Here is a 6000-nt window from a genome sequence, read left to right as displayed (position 1 = left end):
ATATTGTTTATTATTCTACACAAGGTTATGGACTATGTTTCTGATTTTATTCTTTAAGTCAATAGGAGCTAAATTAGCTAAAATTCATTGAGAACTTACTTCTAGGTTCCAGGCACAAGATTATATATATATATACACACACACACACACACACACACACACACACACATATATATATATATATATATATATATATATATATATACATACATACATACATATCTCCTTTATACTAATTCTATTAGGTAGGTATTACCTATATTTTCAGAGATGAGGAAACAGACACAGAGAGGAAAAGTAAGTTACCTGAGATTACACAGATGGTGTGAACCTGTGGAACCAGGCATCTGCTTACACCCACACCATTCCTATCAGAAAGTGTGATTCATCATGTTAGCACATCATGAAATTGCTGCTGGAATCATCTCTATAGCCTCCATTATACCCCATCTATGGAATTCTGAAAATTAAATTAGAAAGCATCTTCATTTCAAAATAGAAATACTCTCTAAGCAATATCATCAGCATGTTATGGTGTCAGTAATGGTTTTGTTGAAAATGACCAGCCAGGAACAGACTCATAATCCCCCAGCACAGACCAGCAGTGTAGAGTCTACATAATGGGAACTTCCTTTTGCTCTGACTGGTTAATGGAAAGTCTGTGGTTTTCAATCCCAGAGGCAATTATAGCCCAAGTAAATTTAGCCTCCTGGGTATCAAGGAGTGAAATGGATACACTGACCATGCTGAAATGTAATAACCCTCATCCACCTTCACATCCTCTGCCCTGCATTTTCCTTTCTGGTCCCCAGCCCCACCCTGGTTTTTCTCAGGCTTGTACATCTTGTATTAGATGCTGCTTTGAGTACCAATTAGACAATGCAAACCAGGATTCTGGATAACTATGGTTACACACTGCTCCCAGGCACCCTTGCCACACTGAGTAGAATCTAGCCTGGCTTAGATCCAATTTGGAGTCTCAGGTGCCTGGATACAATATTTTTGCCTAATACTATCCTAAGTCCTTCTCTTTCTGCTCTTTGGTGTTGGGGTGGTTTGCTTGACACTGTTCTTTCTCAGCTCCACTTCAGGTTCTCCTTCACCATTAGTAACATGTGCCATGATTCTTACGAATGCTTTGGACTAGAAATTATGCCATGCATTTCACTACTAAAAAGGAAATGAATCACTCAAAATTAGCCATCTGACCAATGTGTCAACAGTTGAATGTTCAACTACAAAATATTTCAACTACAAAATATTTATGAAATTCACATGGGAATTCTGCATTTTGCACACATTTTCAAATAGCATATTTAAATACATAGTCATATGTTGCTTTATGATGGGCACACATTCTAGGAGGTGAATCCTTAGGTGATTTTTTATCATTGTGCCAACAACATGAAAGGTGTATTTACACAAACCTAGATGGTATAATAGGCTACCATACTCATAGGCCATATGGTATAGGCCACTGAGCCTTGGACACAAAGCTGTACAGCATGTTACTGTACTGAATACTGTAGGCAGTTGAAGCACAATTGTATCTGTATATTTCAACATTTAAAAAGGCATGATAAAAATGCAAGACCATAAGAATTTTTTAGTTCCATCATAATCTATGGGACTACTCTCATATATGCAGCTGTCATTGATGGAAATGTCATTATGGGGTGCACGACTCTATTAGTTTCTTCGGGTATTGGGTAATTACTTACTGAGTACCATTAGTGGGCCACCACTGAGACAAAGACATGTGGTTCTGTTTCAGAAAGTTTAGAATCTGAGAAGCAGACACATAACCAAACATCTTTCACATAATCAGATAATCTGAAAACAAATGCTTTTCATAACATATTGAATTATCTAGTGAGTTGGTGCACTGTGATTTATTGTTAAGGTGATATAGATGAAACGCCTGGTCAAGGATCAGGTCACAATAAGTTCCTGGTTCTACCACTAGTCAGTTGGAAGGACATAACTCCTGTCAAGATTGTTGATTCTGAGGCCTGGCTGGGGTTGTAGCTCAGTGGTAGAAGCATGTGTGAAGCACTGGGTTCAATATTCAGCACCACATAAAAAAACAAATAAATAAAATAAAGGTATAGTGTCCATCTACAACTAAAAAAATACTTAAAAAAATACTGAACATCTCATATATGGGGAAAAAAAAAGATCGTTAGGTCTGTCCAGATCATTAGGTAAGACCAGTCTTGCAACATGAGTGAAAAAAATGAAAATGGTATTTGGGGATTTTACTCTGCAAATACATATTGAAAACTCACTATCTCCCAGATATTCTTTGGGGACAAACAAAACAAACATTAAGTCTGATTTCTTGGGACTTGATATGAGGGAATAAACAAATTAGTGCTTTGTGTTTCAAATGGCAATAAGGGCCAAAGTCTAAAATAAAGCATTTTCTCAGTCAATGTGGTTGGGCAGTTTGACCTTGATCTTGGAGATGCCAAACAGTATTTTGCCTGAGGTCCAGTCAAAGTAGTAAAGACAGAGCTGAAAAGAGGTTGACCCTGATGGCAAAATTTCATCACTTGGACCCAACTTTGAAATAAGTGTTGTGATTTGTAAAAATAATTTGAGTCAAAGATTTCTCTTGTTTGCTTAAGTCCATCTGGTTGTGTTTCCTATCTCTTATAACTGGGAAAATGCTTGCTACTATGGTTAGAATACAGTTTGTAACTGAAAGGTACTTGTTGCTGCACTTTGAGTGAGTCAACCCCTGGAAAATCCATGTTGAAATCTGATTGCCACTGTGTTGGGAGCAGGGCCTTGAAGAAGCTGAAGTTGTTAAGTCATTAAGATTGGGGACCGTCTTCCCCTCAGAAGTAGGTTTTCTCCTGAGGAGATTATTAAGAAGCAAAGCTGACCTCATATTTGGTCTGTTCTCCAGGAATACACTTGCCCTTCTACTTTTCTGCTATGTTATGATACAGCACAAGGCCCTCACCAGATGTGGACACCCAATCTTGGACTTTTAGGCCCAGAACTGTGAGTTAATAGACTTCATTCTTTATCACTTACCTGGTATTGGGTATTCTTTCACAGTAACAGAAGGACTAAGACACTAGCCGTATCCCTGCTCTTAACATCTATATTTCTTGCTATTCTCTATATACCCATTTAGTCTTGAAAAGATTAAGATGAAGTAGTCACCATCTTACAACTCCAGATCACTGAAACTTGTAAATGGGATCACAGAGGAAAACCTCAAAGGGAGAAGATCTTAGGGGAAGCAGTGGGAGGAAGGGTACCTCTTTGGCTAGTCATATCCATGCAGTTCAAGCCAGATAATCCATGGTGTTACATTCGGTCATCCTCCATCTGAGAACATGGTGGAGGAGGATGCCCATGAATGTTCCCTATAGTATCTCTGAGGCAGGGGGAGCCTGTTTAATTCTTTCCTAGAGAATGGGATTCTGGTTATTGGTGTGTGTGTGTGCATGTGTATGTGTTTTTCATGTTGAGATGCATGCTATCTGACAGCTGTGCTTTCCCACTTTTTCCTGCTTCACTCATGGTGATGGTCACAAGAAAAATCCAGGAACTTAGAAGAAAAATCAATGAAATCAATTATCAATAGTGACATCAATCTCTCAAAGATTGGGTTTTCAGATTTACAAATCTGCAATTCACCATGACAAAATATAATAAATTACTGTGATCAGAAGTTTATCCTTATGATACAGAAAAATCAAGCCTTATACTACAGTTCAATAAAGATCATTTCACTTTATCCAAATGGTGTTTGACTCTGAAATCTGTTGACTGTATTGTCTTCTATAGCTGACATTTTATTTCCCATCTTTTCCCTTATATTTTAAGAAAGGAAATAGTAATTTGTGGTTTGTTCTCTTAAACTTTCTTAAATAAACCTTAAACTCTAGTCAATGTGTCACCTTCTATCCCCAAATTTTGGGCTTCTTAGTCATCACTGTACATCTTACAGCATAAAAACATGTTCTGAACTGTCAAAGTTCACAAACTGTTCTTATCAGAATATCCATGAACCAAAACAACACTGCAAAGATGCATAAAATCCCAGACACAGAGTACCTCCCTAGATTTATGACATTACACCACTATTTGTTTTTATTTTAATTTAGTACTACATTAAGTGCAGCAATTTTCTTATACTCAAGTTTTAGAACATAGAGAGTTTAGCAAATATAAAGCCATACAACAAATGCTCAACTCTGATACTCTCCAAACATCTGAAGGAAGGTCTACAGATACATACTATTTTTCTTAAGCCAGCCAACTCTGAGACAACAAGAGCCAATAGCTATCAAAATATTTTCTTCCACAAGATATTTGATTTAAAAGATTTTCTTTGAACTGAATCTAATTATTGATTTGTTTTTGCTAATTGCATTCTCATAATTGCTTTATCTCTTGTTCTATAACCTGTAGCCCACCAGGCATTCCCTGGGGTAGTGCTGTGTTCACCAGAATCAGGAGGAGCACTGTGTTGGACACTTGTACACTAATGTGCCAGGATACAGAGAAGGCACCTCAGGCAAGTGAAGGCCACATTTCAACTGGTTGGGGGCAGATGGTGGATCTTTATTGCTCATGGACTCAGAAACCCAGAATAGAGAATGTCCCTTTTGCATGGTAGCAAGTAAGAAACAACTACATTCCATATAAGTGGATTCTGCTCCAATCACCTTTGCCTTTCTTGTCCCTGTGGACTACAGCAATTTACTCCACAGAGCTCTCTACCCATCACCTCTTCAGGACACACAGACAGACACAGAGGTGCACAAGTGCACAGATGCACAGCAGAATCCCCAAAAAGGATCCCACTGGCAACTGGACCTGAACTCAGAACCCATTTACTGACTGTGGGGTGGCACACTGGGCTTGTGAGTTCCTGGAAGAGCCACAGCTAAACTTGGTTTGCATATCATTGTACCAACTGTGAAAATAAGTGGTCCCAGAAGTTCTCAGTTTTTGTTTTGTTTTGTTTTCTGCCTAGACCAACCAATAAACTAGAAGCTACAAATCTCCCCTTTTATCTTGAATTCTTCCTTATCTTGAATTCTCCTGTTGACATCAGTGATGCTTTTACTACTTTGCCCATTAGTTCACCACTCCTAGAAATGCTGTATTCAGTTTAACTTTACCAAGCTCTTAGGCCACTCAAGGATTTATTGATGCTAACAAAACAAATGAGTTCCTTAAAAGTCTTGAGTCCTGCAGGCAGCACCCAATTTAACAACATCAGGAAGCAGGTCGCCCTGCACGACTCCAACCAGTGGATCTACTACTTGCTTACATGTTAGAGAAATTCTCTCTTAGGTCTTGAACACCCCAAGAAATGAGAGTTACAAAGGAGCATGTGGGGACCTTAAACCTCAGCCAGAATTCCAGGGACCACACAGGGCTATGAAATCATGACAGAAGATCCCAAACAAGGTCCACCAGCCCCAGGAATCAAGATATTACAAATTCCTTCTTCAGAGAAGATAACCAATAAGTCAGGTGATGGAACCACAAACCAAACAGTTTCTGAAAGCCACATCCTAAAAAAAAAAGTTTCATAAATTTAAATATCTGACATTCATAGTATTCTCCCAAAAGAAATAAAAAAATATTATATTTGTTAGTCAAATACCAAACTTTTTCCAGGTTTCTCTTCAAGAGTTAAATATAACTAACAGTCCTTCTGTGTACTTAATTCTGAAGTATGACCAAATAAAAAATTTTTAAAAGTCATAGCTCAGATAAGATATATATTATACTTCTTTAAAAGTTGTGGCTTTCACACCAATGTTTACAGCAGCCCAATTCACAATAGCTAAACTGTGGAGCCAACCTAATATCCTTCAGTGGATGAATGGATTAAAAAATGTGGCATATATACACAATGGAACTTTACTCAGCATTAAGAAAGAACAAAATCATGTCATTTGCAGGTAAATGGATGGCGTTGGAGAAGATAATGCTAAGTGAAGTTAGCCAATCCCCCAAAAA

Source organism: Urocitellus parryii (genome assembly GCF_045843805.1).
Source record: "Urocitellus parryii isolate mUroPar1 chromosome 13 unlocalized genomic scaffold, mUroPar1.hap1 SUPER_13_unloc_8, whole genome shotgun sequence".
In the NCBI taxonomy this organism is placed as follows: domain Eukaryota; kingdom Metazoa; phylum Chordata; class Mammalia; order Rodentia; family Sciuridae; genus Urocitellus; species Urocitellus parryii.
The sequence above is the reverse complement of the archived record's forward strand: the minus strand, read 5'-3'. Positions refer to the sequence as shown.